Source organism: Lupinus angustifolius, chromosome LG01 (genome assembly GCF_001865875.1).
Source record: "Lupinus angustifolius cultivar Tanjil chromosome LG01, LupAngTanjil_v1.0, whole genome shotgun sequence".
Taxonomy (NCBI): domain Eukaryota; kingdom Viridiplantae; phylum Streptophyta; class Magnoliopsida; order Fabales; family Fabaceae; genus Lupinus; species Lupinus angustifolius.
In genome coordinates this window covers 15319249-15319491 of record NC_032009.1, presented here as the reverse complement: position 1 = coordinate 15319491, position 243 = coordinate 15319249, and positions in this window count along the sequence as shown.

Genomic DNA, 243 nt, shown 5'->3' with positions numbered 1-243 from the left:
TAAGATCTTACATTCATCACTAATTCAATATTAGAATTGCCAATGGTTAGGGTGTGACAACCTAATCTCTTTTATGGCCGTAGTATTGTTTAAGTAATGAATATAAATGTTCATCATTCTACCATATTAGGATATACACTAAAGGAGGATTTCAGACCTTAGTGTTTGGGGTTAACCAAAGTAAAACATAAGAACTTGTCTAAGTATTTCAAACTCAAAAGAAGATGAGAAATATATTTTCCT